This window comes from Scyliorhinus torazame, chromosome 13, assembly GCF_047496885.1.
Source record: "Scyliorhinus torazame isolate Kashiwa2021f chromosome 13, sScyTor2.1, whole genome shotgun sequence".
Lineage (NCBI taxonomy): Eukaryota > Metazoa > Chordata > Chondrichthyes > Carcharhiniformes > Scyliorhinidae > Scyliorhinus > Scyliorhinus torazame.
In genome coordinates this window covers 149,161,045-149,180,216 of record NC_092719.1, presented here as the reverse complement: position 1 = coordinate 149,180,216, position 19,172 = coordinate 149,161,045, and the positions used below count along the sequence as shown (strand labels likewise).

Here is a 19,172-nt window from a genome sequence, read left to right as displayed (position 1 = left end):
CACAAGTAGGCTTACATTAACACTGCAATAAAATTACTGTGAAAAGCCCCTAGTCACCACACTCTGGCGCCTGTTTGGTGCACAGAGGGAGAATTCAGAATGTCCAAATTACCTAACAGCACATCTTTCGGGACTTGTGGGAGTAAACCGACGCAAACGCAGGGAGAACGTGCAGACTCCACACAGACACTGACCCAAGCCGGGAATTGAACCTGTGAAGCAACAGTGCTGACCACTGTGCTACCATGCTGCCCTGAAAGGTATGAAGGCACTGCTGAGACTCGAACTCAGCATCTCCTGTTTATGAGACAGGTGCTTTAACCATCTAAGCCACAGCGCCAATTCCAGTGATGCTGAATGCCACATTAATCAACTGCAAGCTCATCATTGGAATGAGTGCTAATCTCCTCAGTCTCTCCGATTTGAACCGCCCGAGAGTTCAATTGATAGTTTATTGATCAACCAAAACGATTGATTGCCTGCAGTGAGAATATGATTGAAACGCTCGGGGCATCTGACCTAGAATCATGGGTGTACAATTGAACTCACATCATGCAATTTGCCAGTGTGGACACAAAGCGAGAGTCCATATTGGGAGTGGAAGGGTGTGAAGCCCTGAATGTCGTTGAGTGACTGTACGTTCCAGATAACATGAAGTCAAAGGATCATTGTAACTGCCCTCGAGATATGATGCCGCAGTCATCCGATGAGGACAGTAAAACAGATGACGAGCCAGAAGTGGAAGACTATGAATGTCTATCCACTTTATTCGCAAGTAGTGAGGAAGTGATCACAAGGAGCATAAAAGCTGTGCAGGACAACGGCGAGACTAACAGTTCTCAGCTGAACTGTACAGGGTTGACAATGAGAGCACAACAGTGAACAAATCAGTTGAGAGCACATCAATTGTCAAAACTAACAAGAAATTGAAAACATCTTGGAGAAGTTGACTCCAGATGAGAAGCACAAACAACTCAAAGATATGTCAGATCATCCAAAGGGAACTGACATAAAAGACCTCAAAGATGAATCAGATAAGCCAAAAGGAACTAATCTTGACAACACAAAGAGTAACTACAGAACAACAGAACTTACACAAAGGTACGACTTTGAAACCAAAGAACAACTAACCAACACATTGCAATTCAATGATAACAAAGTGTTTGGACGTGCAGTCACGCTTGACAAACCATGCAGTATGGAAAGCAACCAGACAGCAAACGAGCAAGGAATTGCAGGACATTGTTTGGGAAAAAGCAGTATTCCAACAAATTGGAAGAGTTGGTATTTGCTCAAAGACCAGAAAGCAAACCAGTTTTTCAGGCAAAAGAGACAAGAATTCAACACCACATGCACAGAAAACAGACCACGTCAGGCAACAAAGGTGGTTCAGCCAGTCGAAAACTTGATCTATTGAACTGATGACTTGTTGGTTATGTTCCACACAACCACAGTGAATATTGAGCACAGACTCAATTCACGAATGGTAAAAAGTTAATAACTACATTGTTAATCTTTCACAATATGCATTCATTTCCATGTACCAATCTTGCATTATTGATGTATGTATGTTTGAAAAATGTTTTCAAACATGTTCAAAGAAAGGGGGATGTGACATTATGTAGAATGTCTGGAATATAAAGGGTTAATGTATTTTCATAATTGACCACTAGATGGAGCTAGATGCAGAACTATATAGAGCACTGACTCTCAGGCTTCTGGGAGAGGGCAGGAGAGAGGAGAGGAGAGGTCTAACGATTGCAAAGTACAGTTATAGATAGTGTAGAGACTAATGTTTGTAGAGTGTACATTGTAGATTACTAGATTATTGCTTGCTATAGGAGTAAATGATCGAGCTTTTGTAATAAATGTTAGCTTTGTTATTGAACTTAGCTTCTGTGGTCATTGTGAACACTACGACATCCATCTTGATAATAAGAGTCCCAAAGAACACCACACACTCCAGAGATTAGAAGATTACAGACTACAAGTACAGAAGGAAAAATGTCAATTCTTCTACTGATTACCTGGGACATGGCAGAAATGCAAAGGAACTGCACAAATCATCTTCAAAAGTAAAAGCCATAACTGAGGCACCTGCACCTCAAAATGTAAATAACTTTGTCATTTTTGGTCTTATTAAACTAATATGGAAAGTTTGTCTCTAATCTAGTAACTATTCTCAAGCCTTGACACAACATATTGGGCCAAAACAGAAAATGGAAACAGGTGGATCAGGGCAAGAAGGTCTTTGTACAAGCTAAAGAGGCACGACTAAAGTCAGAAGTCCTGACACACTTCGATCCGTAGTTACCATTGCAACTGGCTTGCGGTGCATCACCTTATGGGATGGTAACAGTGACTACTCACATAATTCCCAATGGTGAAGAGAAGCCAATGGCATTTGCAACAAGATCCTCGAACAAAGCAGAAATGAACAATGCACAGATTGAGAAGGAACATCTAGCCATCAACTTCGGAATCAAACGTGTTACCAATACCTATATGGATGGAAATTTACTTTACTAATGGTTCACTAACCACTGACAACAATACTTGGGCCGCTCACTGGTATTCTGTCTCTTGCATGGAGCCAATGCAGAAATGGCCATTGCTATTGTCAACACATTGTTATGGGCCAGGGTTTAGAGAACCCCAAAGTGTATCATGGAATTCACCTGACCCGTAACTATTAATAGATTGTGGTATGGGGAGCACACGGCCCACTCTACAGGTGTGGTACAACAGAAATGGCAAAGTATTTTTTAAAGCAAAACAATGTTTATTCTATGAACTCAAGTTAACCTTTTAAAACATACAGTGAACATCTTAGCAACCATTTATTCAAATACAACCCCCAAAGAATACAACACTAAGTAATCCTTTAAGCTTTACTTTCAACATCCATAAGACTTAAAACAGCTTTTACCAGAAGCACATCAGGTTAAAGTCACTACTGTCATTAGTTTTAAATCACCAGGATCGATTTACAGTCTTTAGGTTACAGAGAGAGACTCTAATACACCTTCTGGCTGTGACTGCAGCTATCCATCTCTGAAAACGAAACTAAAATACACCCTGCAGCAAACAGCCTAAAACAAAAGTAAAAAACTGACAGACAGCCCAGCTCCACCCACTCTCTGACATCACTGCAGTAATAATTGCCCATTTCTTAAAGGTACTCTCACTACAGACACTTATATACACACCCATTTATAAACACCCATTTCTTGAAGGTACTCTCACATGACAACATACATACATGATAAAATATCGTCAATCAAGTTTCCATGGGAATGCTGATGGACTCTCTAGATTACCTTTACCTAACGAGTTGTCTCTGAATAGTTCAAGTAGTAATAGTTTCTAGTTAGAAGAAGTCAATTGCAGGACAAGTTAAGGAATATAGCAGAAATAATCCCCTGCTGTCAGAAGTTTTGGACATGGTACTTCGTGGCAAGACCATGGGAGAAAACCCAGAGGTGAAACCACATTTTACTTGAAGACTCAAACTATCCGTATAGGCAGATCGTCTCCTCTGGGGAATGAGGGTCACCATTCCATCATTGTTCAGGGAATGTGTCCTAAACCACCTTCATGACAATCATTGTGAGATAGTAAGGTTGAAGGAGATAGCCAGAAGCTATTTTTGGTGGCCAGGGCTCAATAAGGAAATTGAGGAGAAGGTGGGCATGTATTTGGCTTGTGCAAAGATCCAACACTTTCCACCACTAGCGCCATTACATCCATGGGAATGGCCAGAAGGGCATGGATAAAGGTCGTATAGATTATACCGGACCATTCAAAGGACGATTGTTTTTTATTGTGGCAGACGCGCAGGCAATGGTCTGAAGTCGCCATTATGAAGACTATGTCCTTGGAGAGAACAATAGAAAGACTGGGTGAGATTTTTGAAAGATTCGGGTACCCTACGCAACTTGTTTATGACAATGGGCCACAGTTCATTTCGTAAGAATTCACTAATTATCTAAAGGAGAACAGAATCCAACACATCCGATCCACTCATCATCCTGCATAAATGTGCTGGCTGAAAGGTTTGTTCAGACAATGAAGCATTCATTGAAGGTAACCCATGAGCAAGGATCATTGTCAAAACAACTAAGGCAATTCCTAATGACATACAGGAATATAACACATTCAATAACTCAAAGCTTCTCTGGCTTTACTCACGATAAACCGTCACAGGCCGTATTCTCCGTTCCTGAGACTAAGTGTTGAGGCCAGGGCAGGATTTGTGGACATCTGCGAAAGCAAAATTGACACCACACCTGGACCAATTCACTGACAGGGGCTAGCACCGGCACCAGGTAAAGCATGATCGATTCCCATGAGAAATGGTACTTGGTTCTCCAGGTTCAGGATTGACACTGAGGCTGACAAGCTGCAGCCGCATGGACACACTTCATTCCCATGAACACTCACCCCAGCCAACAAGATGGCACCAACAAGAGCGGCACCCCGTTTAACGGATACCCAACTCAAAACCCTGCTGGATGTCATGGAGGAGAGGTGGGTGACCCTGTACCCCATGGTGGAAAGGAGGCTGCCAGCTGCCCGCCATGCCTGGACGCAGGTGCCAGAGGTTGTCAGAGCCATGGACAACACGATAAGGAGGCCAGCAGTGCCGAAAAAACTGCATGCACTCCTCAGGGCATCCAGAGTGAGTGGGCAGCACAGTGCCCCCAGCACCTACCCCCATTCCACACACCCGCAATTCCCACCCCCATCCGGAGGTTGGCTGAACCCAAACCCTGCACCACGTCAGCACCCATATTGGGCACCATGGCCGGGTGCCCTGTCCACTGAAGCCACCAGCTACCCACTCCCTGTGCTGCATGCGTCAGACTGTCTAATATTGTGCGTTTTCTGTTCCCCCTTTCTCCCCAGGAGAAGGCAGCTCCCAATCGCCTAGGGAGGGAGAAGACTGGAGGGGGACCACTGACCTGCGGCCCCTCACCGCAATGGAAGAGAAGCACTGGACTAGCTGCCCGTGGACTAGCTGCCGTCCAGACAGGCTTTCGGTTTCTGGAACGGATGATTCCATCGATTGTGGCGATGCAGTCGCGGAGCCGGTGACTGCATGAGGGGTTGTTGGCGAGCATCTAGCAGCTGCGCGCAGGTGTCAATCTGCCGAACCATGGGCTACAGAGGGCGGTCAGTGGGGTGCGCAGCAAGATGGCTGCCTTGCAGGCCGCGGCAATGGCGGTCCATGCCTGGACACTCTGGTCCGGTGGAGGGTCACCCCGGCTCCATGGCCCGTCCCCTGGGCACGCCCACCCCCAACCAGCCCGGCCAGTGTCCAGCCCGGGAGCCCGCAGTCACACTTCTCCGTGTCCTACCTGCTGTCACTCCCTCATCAACCACAGCGCCTTTTTCCCAATTTCTAAAAGCACAAGTGAACCTCGCCACTGGGATTTCCCCTTGGTGGAGGCCGAGGATCGCGGAGGCCCCGGAAAATACCGGGTCAGGCCTGCTAATGATATGCAAACTGCGTTTACTGTACGTGTGGAGTAGAATGCAGTGACGCCTGCCGAAGCACCGATAATTGAGATTTAGCGTGAATCCGGCACCCGCCACAATTCTGGAGTCAAGACCGATTCTCCACCCAATCGCCTGTCCTGATTTCGGCTTCGGCCGACGGAGAACCCCGTCCCTGTTACGCAACCATTTGATTTACTGAAGCCACCTAAGACAAGAGAAATTGTTGAGAGGAAACAACAAAGTCAAGTTTTGCAATGTGGGAACTGGGTTGAACTCCATGGGTGGGATTTTCCAGTGCTCCGCGCCAAATTCGCGATCGCGCTGGGGTGGAGAATGCCCGCGATCGGATCCGACGCCGAGATGCGATTCTCCGGCGACTGGAGAATCGGCACCAGTTGTGCGCGCGCGGTCAATGAGGCCCCCGCGACGATTCTCCGCAGTTGACCGGCCAAGTTCCCGCCAAGCTCCGCCGAGTCCCACCGGCTTGGTTCCCGTATGGTTCCACCTGGCGAGAGCTCGACGTCACGGCTGCGGGTGTCATGCTGGTGGAGGGGTGGGGTTCAGACTCCGGGGGGTGGGGGGGGCCTACACAACAGCCAGGCCTGCAATCGGGGGCAACCGATCAGCGGGCACGTGCTTTCCGGGGGGCCTATCGTTTCCCACTGTGGGCCGTTGTAGGGCTCCGCCATGTTGCGCGGGGGCCGGCGCAAAAACGGCTGCCATGCCCATGTGCAGACCCACGGCCAGCCGGCGCGGGCATGTGCAGACCTGCAGCCGGCCGGCGCACGCATGCGCGAACCCGCGGCCGGACGTACTGGGACCGTATCGGCAGCTGGAGCTACGTGAAGCACTCCAGCACCGTGCTGGCCCCCTGAGGGTTGCAGAATCGCTGGGCCAAGAGGCCCGTTGCCGCCAGCGTGAAACACTCCGGTGTTTACGCCGGCGTCAACACTTTGCCGCGATTTTGGAGAATCCTGGCCCATGTTTTCAGAAAGATCAGGAGGTATTGGCAAGGAACTATACCACCAGTGAGAAGTGGATACCTGCCATTGTCTTAGCATAGACAGGACGGCCCCCTACACCGTTCAAACTCAGGATGACATTGTGGAGGAGACACACTGATCAAAGTTTAGCAACTAGAACTAGTTTGCTAGAGACAGAGTCAACGGAGAGTCTGCAATAAACTGTGCTAAGTGAAGACCTAGGCATTCCTGAGAATCTGATAATAGCAGAAAAAAACTGTGGAAGCTGAGGACACTTCAACACTGAGACAACCATTGAAACTATGTCGTCACCGGTTGAGAGAACTACAGAAGACGTTCAAACTACCCAAAAATACCAGAGGTTGCAGTCAAGACGAATAAAGAGATACCTGAGTGTCACCGACAACCACGTAGAAATCAACGTACTCTGAAACATTTAACTTATTTATTTACTGTTGTCTTTATTAATTTTTCATATTGTAAATTTTGATTGGTAACAGCATATTGTATTTCATTGCAGGAGCTACCAATGTAAACGGGGTGGAAAGTGTTGTGTATTCATATTTGTTCCTCGTTGGAACAAGGTCACTTTAAGAATTGAATCAAGTGATGTATTGTTGACATCATCGCCCGTTTGTGCTTGCAAACGATTGCCCATCCTGATAGCCTGTGGAGTAAACATCCTGATAGCCTGTGGAGTAAATACCTTTCCAATAAAGGTCTCTTTTGTTTGTAACCTTGTGGTTTGCAAGCCTATCCTTTAAAAATGTCATACCTATAGCCTGGCAATATTGTGTTGAGAAACCTCATTAATATAAAGTTTAACAAAATGATGGGATAGACTTCCATCTTCATTGCCAGGGCAGTCACCTAATGAGATAGTTTACCCCCTTTTAGAACCCACCTAATTTCCATTCTCGTGAATTCATATCACCCCTCCCAGATCAATGCTTGACTGGTGAAGATGAGAAATCTACACTGACAAATCTTTTGCATTGTCTGTGCGCAAGCCCATATTGTGTCTCAAAGACACATTATTAAATATTAGAGATAACAGATGTGGAGTTTAGGCCTCTCGAGATCGGTACCTGATAAAATGGTGAGTAGGTGGACATCAGCACACCAGACACTGACAATGTCATCATTGAGCCATATGTCAGGATGCTCACATGAACTCAGACATTAGGGAAGGGATACTCATAATTATTACCCCTGTTAGCAAATAACCTGGAAAGATATTGGGCGGGATTCTCCGTTCCTGAGACTAAATGTTGACGCTGGGGCAGGATTCGTGAATTTCCACAACAGCAAAATTGGTGCCGCACCTTGACCGATTCAGCGGCCATTGAGGGCCTCGCACCGGCGCCACGTGGAACATGTCCGATTCAAATGAAAAACTGTGTCTGAGTCGGCAGGTCCGTGATTGACACTCAGGAGGCTGACAAGCTGCAGCCACATATACACAATTCACTCCCCACACTGTTGCTAACTTTTTGGTTGGTTCAATTGCTCTGTTTTATTACCTTTGCTCTCGAGTCGCCAGGTATCTTTATGATACCGCCACGAGGTTCAAGTCCGAGTAATGATCAATAACCCAATACACCGATTAGTAAGATTCAAATCAAAGCACGTTTATTATACACAGTAATCGCTACTCATGCACAAATTCTACGTCTAAGCTACTTCTACAACTAACAGGCCTATACTTAACTTCGGACTGGCCCACCAGGTCAGGGGAACAAATGGCCTTTTGTTCGGGTTCTGAGTCTGCGGGATTCGAAGTTGGTATGGATTGGTAGCTAGGAGCGCCTATCTCGTAGCGAGCGTTGAATTAAGACTTACGGTCTTTCGGCGGTCACTGCACCGGTCACGGTCAAGGTTGGTTCACGTCGCTGGGTGACCCTGGCTGGAAGAAGAGAGCGAGTTGAACTTGGGGGCTTAACTTTATAGTCCCCAGGGGCTTCCCGCCTTTTGGGCGGACCCCGTACCTGGTCCCAAGTGATTGGTCTTTGTCCCAATCGCTTGGTTCGATTTCTCCAATACTGGAGCGGTTCCCTGATAGATGGGCGGTCTTGAGGTGTCCGTTAACCTCTTTTGTGTTGGCTCCTGCTGGCGCCGGGGAGTCTGGCTTTGCTTTGTTTATCCCAAATGTTTCAATTGCACCCGGGGATTGCGCATTAGCATGTAGATGGCTGCTACATTATTATGCTGATGGTCGCTGGTATCAATGCTGTCTGGGCTTTTGCAGAGTTTTAATACACAGCAAACCTGCACCTGCTGGTTTCCGCCTATGTTTGCTGAATTTCCCTTCAGCCTTTGCCGTTCGCCATTTTAAATCGGGAGTTGGCCAACTTAGGTGGCTACAACACACACCGTCCCAGCCAACACGATGGCACTGGTTGCACTGGAGCGCACCCATCCCGTTGATGGAGCGGCTGGGACCAGAGTGCACCTAGGGGGGGTGGCCTGGAGGGTCACCCATAAGACCCATGGGTAAGCACCCATAAGTTCACAGTGGGTAGTCAGTGGCGTGTGCAGCTGCATGGCTGCCTTGCAGGCTGCGGTAATGGTGTTCCATGTCCGTTCACCCCGACTCCACAGCCTACTGCCTGGCCACTCCCTCTACGACCCCCGGCCCTGACAGTAGCCCCTCGGCCAGCGGCACAACCGTCAGCAAAATATGGTGATGTTGGACACTTTCCGTACCCTCTCTCTCCTCCTTAGCAACCACGGTTCCTGTTTCACGATTTTTGAAACCATAAGTGAACCTTGCCTCTGGAATTCCCCCCGGTGGAGGCGGAGAATCTCAGAGGCCCCAGAGAATATTGGGTCAGGCCCATTAATGATATGCAAACGCATTTACTGCACATGCGGAGTGGAACGCATTGGCGCTGCTGTTGAGACACTGGAGAATTGCGATTTGGCGTGAATCGCTCACCACAATTTTGGTGTCAACACCGATTCTCCGCCCAATCGCATTTCACGATTTCGGCATTGGCCAACGGAGAATCTCGACCATTGGATGAAGGGATGCAGAGAGGGGGTCAGGTTTTGATCTATTACTTTTGTCCACATCCGTTGCTGCATTTAACATGGATTCATAGTCTTTACATCTGCCTCCCAATCAATTATACTACATCATTATCACTGAACCAAGTGCAACACTAATGAGCAACTAATATTCATGTGTATGTTTAAGATTCTATAGAACCTGCTTTAGTCAGTGAATTTTGAGGCATTCTGAAGCAAACCTTTACACACAAATTAATAAAACAAAATATTCATATGCAGGATAAATCCACGTTGATGTATTTGGATATACAGGTGTATCGTATAGATTCTGCAGGAGTGTATCAATTGGTTTATAAAATTCAGATTATCCAATTAGGTAATCAATTATCCAGATTAGTCAATTATCCAATTAATTATCTGCTTTGATGACAATGAACTGTATCATGAAACGGTTTCTAATTGAACTTTCAGTGCACCACTCTATTGAAATTTTGATGCGGATATCTTTATTGTTAACGAGCTGTGAGGATTTAATTTAAACTGGAAGAACTCTCTGTTTTGATGCATCATCAAATCGAAGTACAATGTAATTATTTTTAAGTGACTTCAGTGAACTGCATTCGACTGAAAGCTTAATGAAAATAGCTTTTACTGTTAATTAAGTATGACAGTTTGATTTAAACTCACTGTTATGACTACATCACTATATTTTGCCAAAATTTTTGGATCTAATGGGCAAAGCATTTGTTTCATTAGAGTCACCATTTTTTTCTCCTTTCGCTTCAGCTCTCCTCATTGATCAATTAGCCATTATATTGTCTGCCAGGAAAATTGAGCTAATCAATACTTTGACATCTCCAGAATGTCATATTTGAAGTTCCTCTGGCAATCATCTATAGATTAAAGAATATAGCAATTAGGATTACCACTTTGGGTGGATATATTCCTGCAGATGTCATCACATGATCTTCAATCAACCTGACCAGGCAAACTGCCTGTTATCCGACTTCAGAAGTATTTATTACTGATAAACTAAAGTGCTCAAAGAATCTGAAAAAGCATCCACCTTTTTAATGCCCGTCATGATGTTTCTCCTTGGTATTGTTTGCAGTGGTGATCTGGAGATTAATCTTTAAATCTGCCGACTCCAGGGACAATCCTGGAGGGTTAGTAACCTTGATGGGAATTGGTCCTTGATTTAGATTCTCCTTGCACCAACAGCCAGCTGAGATTTGCCAAAAGTTGTAGTTCAAGTTTCACTCCAGTAACCAAAGCACAGAATTTAGGCTGACACACCTGTGCAGTACTGAGGGAGTGCTGCACTGTCGGAGGTTCCAGTTTTCAAATGTGATGTCAAACCAAGGCTCCACCTTTCCTTCCAGATGGGCATAAAAGATCCCATGGGACTATATCTGAAACAAAAGCAGGAATGATCTCCCCAGTGATCAAACAATAACACTATAAACAGATTATATGATCATTATCTCATCACTGTTTGACAAGATTGTGCTGTGTGTCATGATATTGAGATAAACATTATGGTGCAAACACACATACACACTGATGGACAGATCAAAGGACCAATCAACAAACACGCAACATCACAGCCAATCACAAGCAAGGGCACACGCACTATAAAACGGGGAACACCACAGTTCCCGCTGATTCCAGCAGTAGACAGCTCAGGGCACAGAGCTCACTGCGAGCCACTCAGACATTCACCATGTGCTGAGTGCCTCTCCAAGATAGTGTTAGGGCTGGGTCCACAGGTTAGAAGGTAATGAACGAACCACAGTAACCAGTTTACAGGTGTTGTTATTGTTAGTAATAAAACTGAGTTGTACCATCCGCAATCGTGTTGGCTCGCCTGTGTAGCAGAGCACCCAACACGACACTGTGCACAAATTATTTGTTTCGTACTTTATAACTGTGTCTCTACTTTAAAAGTATTTAATGGCAGTAAAATGCTTTTGGGGGTATCCTGAGGCTGTGAAAGGTGCAACATAAACATGCGTGTTTCTTTATTGACTCAAAAAAAAAGCCCTTCCAGTGAGGCCCACTACCAGCATAACTGGAGGCGGGATTCTCCGGCCTCCAGCTGCATGTTTCTCGGCAACGGGAGGTGGCGCGCCGGTCGCTGGCAGCGGGATTTCTGCCACGCTGCTGTTGATGGGAATTCCATTGAAGTCACCTCACGCCACTGGGAAAATCACGTGCGGGAGTGTGCTGTTGGCGAACAGCCGGAGAAGTCCGGCCTGGAATTTACTCTCTGTTCCCGTCCGAGTTACGTCTCGGGGCTTTTCACAGTAACTTCATTTGAAGCCTACTTGTGACAATAAGCAATTTTTGTTTCATTTCATTTCATTATGTACCTCAGATTTGAGGTCATTAAAAACATGAAGTGTAGAATAAGGAATGACCAGTTAAGCTTATGGGAAAAGCAAACCAATCAATCATTTAGAACTTTTTTCTTCTGAATGTTTAAGGTAACCAATTAAAATCCTAGAATATTAATTTGCCTTTAAATTTTTGTACCTGCCAAATTTCACACATTGAGTGAGATTGATACCCATTTAAATTTTTACGAATCTATTTCTTAAAATAAAGGCAGCTACATATTTTTTAACTGGATTTGTGACCAGTCTCTTTGATTCTGACTCCTAATATTCCAGCTGTGGGACCCAAATTTACAACTCTGAGCTGCCACATTCCAGTTGACTTGTTCATGACCGCAGTATTCTGTATCAACATGTCCCAAAGAATATTCTATTATCTGTATGTCTGTTCTCATGTTTATCCTTTAAATCTTCACGCCCTATCCTAAACCGATATTTCTCCAACCCTTTCTTCAAGGGATTAATTGCTCCATTACTGTTTTTGCTGAGAGACTGTTGCACATTTACAGGCTGTGTGGCAGATAGAAACTCATCTCGTGTCTCATTTCAGGATTGTTCATTTTGTACTCATTCTGAATGGTTGTATGATCACCGCTCAACTTAAATAGCTTGCTAACATCCACCTGACAAATGTCTCTCACCATTTTAAAGACTTGAATTGCATTCCCTCTCAATCTTTTTCCCATTTGAAACAAATTCTATTTTGTGCACTTTTCATCATAATTTAAAACCTTAAGCCCTGGAAATATTCATTCCCTGTTCTGTACACGCTTTTCAGACTATCAATACCCCATAGAAAGTACTTTTCCCAAAATTTGCACTTACTGGGTTGGCATCCTTGGGCAGAATTTTCCCCCAAAATGGCAAAGGGCACGATCTTCTGGCCTCGTTACACTCGCGCTCAAGCGAGACAAGGCCGGTGAACAGCGGGAGAGGCCCAAAACGAGATCCTCGTCAGGCGCCAAACAGTTTGCGATGCAATCGGCCCGCTCCCGTAGGTGAAATCGGGATCTCGCCGCAGAGAGGCGATAAACCAATTATCACCACTTAAACCCAATTTCCATACAATTTATGAGAACCACCTCATTTCCAATGGCCTCCTGTTGTTCAGTGGCCTCCCCAGCAAGTGCTCACGCTGGCACTGATTAGTACTCTTTTTGACCAACGCGAACCTGACGGAAGGGCTTCTGTGGGGAGTTGAGGAGGGGAGCAGCCATCTTTGCTCACAGTGAAATAGCCCGGGGGTGCTGGGCTTGCCACCCCAGTGCTTGGTAGGGGGTGAGGGACCCTCGGCAGGGGGTGGGGGACACTCCGCAGGGGTGGTCCGCCATAGGAGGGTGGGGTTGGAGTGGATGGGCAACCGGGGAGGGGGGGGGGGGCAACTGCTCACAACACGATCATGCTACCCTCTGGATCATTTACCCGTTCCAGGGGCAATCCTTGTCACTGCCCGTCTGCCCCACCGACCACCTGTAACACAGATCGACTGCCGAAGCCTCTGGCCATGCAGCTGAAGGCTATTGGTTATAGGGAATTGGCAATCGTGGTTAAATGAGCACTTCACACAACCCAAATGGATTCCCTTGGATGGGTGGTCCTTGTAGCATGTGGGAGTTAATTCCTCGCATCCAAATCACATCTTGATGCCTGGACACTGTACCTGAACACTGCGAGAGACAACATCCGAACACCCAGGGGATGGGACACAGCTCCGGTGACATGGCCTCAGCCGAAGGGGGGGTATGCTTTGAGAGATGAGCCAAGGGTTCGGAGGTCAGTCTGCATTGCGGAAGAAAGTAACAGAGGCATCATAATGGTTGTGCACAAAGGTGTTTAATGTGTTTTACAATTCCCCACTCTCCTGATGGTGCCTCCATGCACCCCCCCCTCTTCCTCACCACTCAACCCCCTCCCCGGGTGCTCTCAGTGATCCTCAACATGCTTGGTCCTCCTAGCTCTACCACTACATCTAGCTGTGTCCCCAGGATGCACATCTGAGGTAGAGGCAGCCAGCTGCTTACCTCGTCCCGTGGCCTACAATACCCCTGGCTCTGGGGCCGGAGGGCCCCGGCGCACTTGTCAGCGGCACATGCACGGCCGTGCTGCCCTGTCCCGTGTGCTGACTTCGAGACACGGCCCCATGAGAGAGGTAGAACTCGGGGGAGCTGGTGGCCACTGTCCATGGGATGGGTCCGGTTTGGCACCCCCCTCCTCCTGATCGGTGCCCATTGGGCCCTGGGGGTCACCTTGGGACAACGGGGCAGCTGGATTGAGCCCCGGCTGCCCCTGCATTATCTGGCTCTGCCAGCCATGGCAGCTCTCCGATGTCTGCACCACGGTGTCGATGCCCTCGGCGATGCTCCTCAGTGACTGGGCCAAGCTCGGTCATTCCCATCTGAGAGCGGGACATGTCCCGCAGAACCTCATCTAGATCGGCTGGTCCTGGGCAACATCGTCCAGCGAGTCGGACATTCTACCGAGACCCTCAGCCATGGCGGTCACTGACTGAGCTACGCCTTGGACACCTTCACCAATGGTGCTGACGTTGTGCACCTGTGGTCACCACTCTAGCGGTGTTGGCCTCGGTGCTACGCATTGCCAGAGACATCTCCTGCGTCCGTAGCCTCTGGGGCACCTCCAAGTGGCTATGGATATGCTGGATGCTGACATAACCCTCTGAACGTCCTAACTGCACTCTATTGTTCCAATCATAGAACATAGAACATAGAACGATACAGCGCAGTACAGGCCCTTCGGCCCACGATGTTGCACCAAAACAAAAGCCATCGAACCTACACTATGCCATTATCATCCATATGTTATCCAGTAAACTTTTAAATGCCCTCAACGTTGGCGAGTTCACTACTGTAGCAGGTAGGGCATTCCACGGCCTCACTACTCTTTGCGTAAAGAACCTACCTCTGACCTCTGTCCTATATCTATTACCCCTCAGTTTAAAGCTATGTCCCCTCATGCCAGCCATTTCCATCCGTGGGAGAAGGCTCTCACTGTCCACCCTATCTAACCCCCTGATCATTTTGTATGCTTCTATTAAGTCTCCTCTTAACCTTCTTCTCTCCAACGAAAACAACCTCAAGTCCATCAGCCTTTCCTCATAAGATTTTCCCTCCATACCAGGCAACATCCTGGTAAATCTCCTCTGCACCCTCTCCAAAGCCTCCACGTCCTTCCTATAATGCGGTGACCAGAACTGTACGCAATACTCCAAATGCGGCCGTACCAGAGTTCTGTACAGCTGCAACATGACCTCCTGACTCCGGAACTCAATCCCTCTACCAATAAAGGCCAACACTCCATAGGCCTTCTTCACAACCCTATCAACCTGGGTGGCAACTTTCAGGGATCTATGTACATGGACACCTAGATCCCTCTGCTCATCCACACTTCCAAGAACTTTACCATTAGCCAAATATTCCGCATTCCTGTTATTCCTTCCAAAGTGAATCACCTCACACTTCTCTACATTAAACTCCATTTGCCACCTCTCAGCCCAGCTCTGCAGCTTATCTATATCCCTCTGTAACCTGCTACATCCTTCCACACTATCGACAACACCACCGACTTTAGTATCGTCTGCAAATTTACTCACCCACCCTTCTGCGCCTTCCTCTAGGTCATTGTTAAAAATGACAAACAGCAACGGCCCCAGAACAGGTCCTTGTGGTACTCCACTTGTAACTGAACTCCATTCTGAACATTTCCCATCAACCACCACCCTCTGTCTTCTTTCAGCAAGCCAATTTCTGATCCACATCTCTAAATCACCCTCAATCCCCAGCCTCCGTATTTTCTGCAATAGCCTACCGTGGGGAACCTTATCAAATGCTTTGCTGAAATCCATATACACCACATCAACTGCTCTACCCTCGTCTACCTGTTCGGTCACCTTCTCAAAGAACTCGATAAGGTTTGTGAGGCATGACCTACCCTTCACAAAGCCATGCTGACTATCCCTGATCATATTATTCCTATCTAGATGATTATAAATCTTGTCTCTTATAATCCCCTCCAAGACTTTACCCACTACAGACGTGAGGCTCACCGGTCTATAGTTGCCGGGGTTGTCTCTGCCCCCCTTTTTGAACAAAGGGACCACATTTGCTATCCTCCAGTCCTCTGGCACTATTCCTGTAGCCAATGATGACATGAAAATCAAAGCCAAAGGTCCAGCAATCTCTCCCCTGGCTTCCCAGAGAATCCTAGGATAAATCCCATCAGGATCCGGGGACTTATCTATTTTCAGCCTGTCCAGAATTGCCAACACCTCTTTCCTACGTACCTCAATGCCATCTATTCTATTAGCCTGGGTCTCAGCATTCTCCTCCACAACATTATCTTTTTCCTGAGTGAATACTGACGAAAAATATTCATTTAGTATCTCGCCTATCTCTTCAGACTCCACACACAACTTCCCATCCCTGTCCTTGACTGGTCCTACTCTTTCCCTAGTCATTCACTTATTCCTGACATACCTATAGAAAGCTTTTGGGTTTTCCTTGATCCTACCTGCCAAATCAGATGCAAGTACCTCTGTACCGCAGGCTCAGCATCAGGCTGGGACCCAGCTAGATCCTGGATCCAGCAGACCTCCGACTGCTGTCTCGCCGTGGGGTTCCTGCCTCCACCGGATGTGCATCATCAGCAGTGTGGTGCTCACCAGATTGTGCACCCAAAGCCTTTCCACTGACATTTCCCACTGAGGTGCGTGTATCTGCGCTGGTGGAGGGTGGAGATGACACTGTGATGCGACCACGGTGGCATCCTCGGAGCTCTCCTCTGAGGTGTTCTCCTCGGAGTCAGAAGAGGGGGCAGCCCGGGATGGGACGGCGCCATCGGCTGGAGAACTTGCAGGGAAATGGACATATGGCCAGTGGGAGGGATGGGTCAGTCAGTAAGGTAATAACAACTCACGTTTCACAGGTCCTCCGGTTGGAGCCCGGTGGTTCCTCACCTGTGCGGCGTCTGCCAGCCTCACATGGGTGACCAATCTGCTCTCGGCCACCCCAGTCACCTCCAGCATCAGCACCTTGAAGGTGGCGACGATTCTTAAGTCCAGCACCCCTCCACCAGTCTGGGTCCTCTCCCGACGATTATGGGAGAGTTTCTCCTGAGGAGACACAGAGGGGATATCGGTAACCACACAAGTGGTTCACAGTGGTGGGATGGGTGTGTGAAGGGAGGGTAGGGGGGTTGAAGAGGGAGGGGGTGGAGGGTCACATGGGGAGTTGGGGGCTGGATGCCCCCTTGGGGGGGTGGGAGGGGGCATTGGTATCTACTCACTCGTGCTGTCCGGTATAGGTTGTTGACCCTCTTACGGCACTGGAGGCCTGACATCCTGGTCACACTCCCGGAGCTCACACCTCATTCCAGGCAACACTGGCTGGCCTTGTGGCTCACACTCCGGAGCCCTCAGGGGAACAGGACATCCTTCCTGGCCACCAATGCATCCAGCAGAAACCCCAGATCTGCGTCCCTGAATTTTGGGGCTGGTCTCCTTCGAGCCATTATTTCGAGCTGGCTGAGGTGGCTGATTTTTAAAAAAAAAATTTAAAGTACGCAATTCATTTTTTCCAATTAAGGGTCAATCCATCACATTTTTGGATTGTGGGGGCGAAACCCACGCAGACATATGGAGAATGTGCAAACTCCACACAGTGACCCAGATCTGCTCGACCTTGTTAGTGAGGGGCTGGTGAGCACGGTCCCAACGAATCAGATGGCGATTCCTCATTTGCGGCGAGTAGCCTGTGAGGCCTCGTTAAGTGGACCAATTAACGTTGAATTGCGTTGCCAGCCTCGCTGGGCTGAGCACCGGAAGGCTTGCGGCAATTCCCGCTCGCTACCACACTTTGAAATTTTCCCAGAGAATTGCGTCCAAAGTTCCAGGCTCTGACTGAAAACTGCTGAGTTTCTCTCCAGAGAGACAGCCAGCTTTTCTCTCCAGATCCTCTGACTCTTAGCCAAAATAAAGTGGGGGTGGGGGGGTGGGGGGGGGGGGGCATGTTTTGTGCTGTAGAACGGGGTCAGCCACAGTCTCACGGCGAATGTGGGCCAGACGTGCGTCAGTGGCCGATGTGAAGGCTACTTGTGCGTCGACCTGACAAACGAACCCCTCCGAGTCGGGCGGTGTGTTGACCGCCCTGGACAGAGCATCTGCGATGATAAGCTCCTTCCCCGGGGTGTAGACAAGTTGGAAGTCGTACCTCCGGAGCTTGAGCAGAATGCACTGGAGGCGAGGGGGTCATATCGTTGAGGTCCTTCTGAATGATGCTGACCAGGGGGCGATGGTCGGTCTCCACAGTGATCTGCGGAAGACCATATACATAGTCGTGAAACTTGTCGATGCCAGTCAACAGGCTTAGGCACTCCTTCTCAATCTGCGCATAGCGCTGTTCTGTGGGGGTCATGGCCCGCGACGCATAGGCGACCGGAGCCCATGATGCGGTGTCGTCCCGTTGCAGGAGTACCGCCCCAATGCCGGACTGGCTGGCGTCAGTTGAGATCTTTGTTTCCAGTGTGGTATCGAAAAACGCCAGTACCAGGGCAGCGGTGAGCTTGACCTTGAGCTCCTCCCATTCACTCTGGTGTGCGGGCAGCCACTGGAATTCCGTTGTCTTTTTGACCAGGTGGCGAAGAGCAGTCGTGTGCGAAGCAAGGTTAGGAATGAACTTCCCCAGGAAGTTGACTATCTCGAGAAAGCGCAGCACTGCCTTCTTGTCTGACGGCCGCTGCATGGCTGCGATGGCTGCCACTTTGTCGGCATCCGGCCGCACACCCGACCGGAAGATGTGGTCCCCCAAAAACCTTAGCTCAGTCTGGCCAAAAGAGCACTTGGCTCGGTTAAGGCGCAGGCCCTGATCCCGTATCCGTGCAAAGACACGCTGGAGACGATTGATGTGCTCCTGTGGTGTGGTGGACCAGATGATAACGTCGCCTACGTAGATGCGTACCCCTTTGATGCCCTCCATCACCTGTTCCATAATGCGATGGAACACCTCGGAGGCCGAGATGATGCCAAATGGCATCCTATTGTAGCAGTATCTGCCAAATGGAGTGTTGAAAGTGCACAGCTTCCTGCTGGACTGATCCAATTAAATCTGCCAAAAGCTCTTTGAGGCATCAAGCCTGGTGAATATTTTTGCCCGAGCCATTTCGCTCGTGATTTCTTCTCGTTTGGGTATGGGGTAGTGTTCCCTCATAATGTTGTGATTCAAATCTTTTGGGTCGATACAGATCCGGAGCTCGCCGGAGGGCTTCT

At 48.2% G+C, this 19,172-nt stretch overlaps 1 non-coding gene across 1 annotated transcript; it reads right to left on the bottom strand.

Moving 5' to 3' along the window:
• Positions 1-266: 266 nt before the first annotated feature.
• On the bottom strand, positions 267-340 carry trnam-cau (transfer RNA methionine (anticodon CAU)). Its single transcript has one exon. It is a non-coding gene; the product is annotated as a tRNA-Met (tRNA).
• Positions 341-19,172: the final 18,832 nt, after the last annotated feature.